The sequence below is a fragment of the Mus caroli genome, chromosome 3, assembly GCF_900094665.2.
Source record: "Mus caroli chromosome 3, CAROLI_EIJ_v1.1, whole genome shotgun sequence".
Taxonomy (NCBI): domain Eukaryota; kingdom Metazoa; phylum Chordata; class Mammalia; order Rodentia; family Muridae; genus Mus; species Mus caroli.
Window position 1 is genome coordinate 80,662,955 of NC_034572.1, and position 315 is coordinate 80,663,269.

The window sequence follows — 315 nt, forward strand, 5'->3', positions numbered from 1 at the left end:
GAAAATGAAATGTGTGTAAATGGAAAATAAGACCAGGCATGGCAGAACCCCCAGGAGACTGAGACAGGAAAACCATGAGTTCAAGACTAGGCTAGGTTGCCAAATTAACACCCTGTCCCCAAGACAAAACAAAATACCATGGCACTACTAGGAAAATGTGAGTTTGGGGGTAGAAAGAACTCATGATTCTTAGATAGATAGAAGGTAAATTTCTGTCTTTATTAGAGTTTCTATTGCTGTGATAAAACACCATGACCAGTAGAAACTTGGGGAGGAAATGGTTTATTTCAGCTTACAGTTCTACCTCATAGTTCA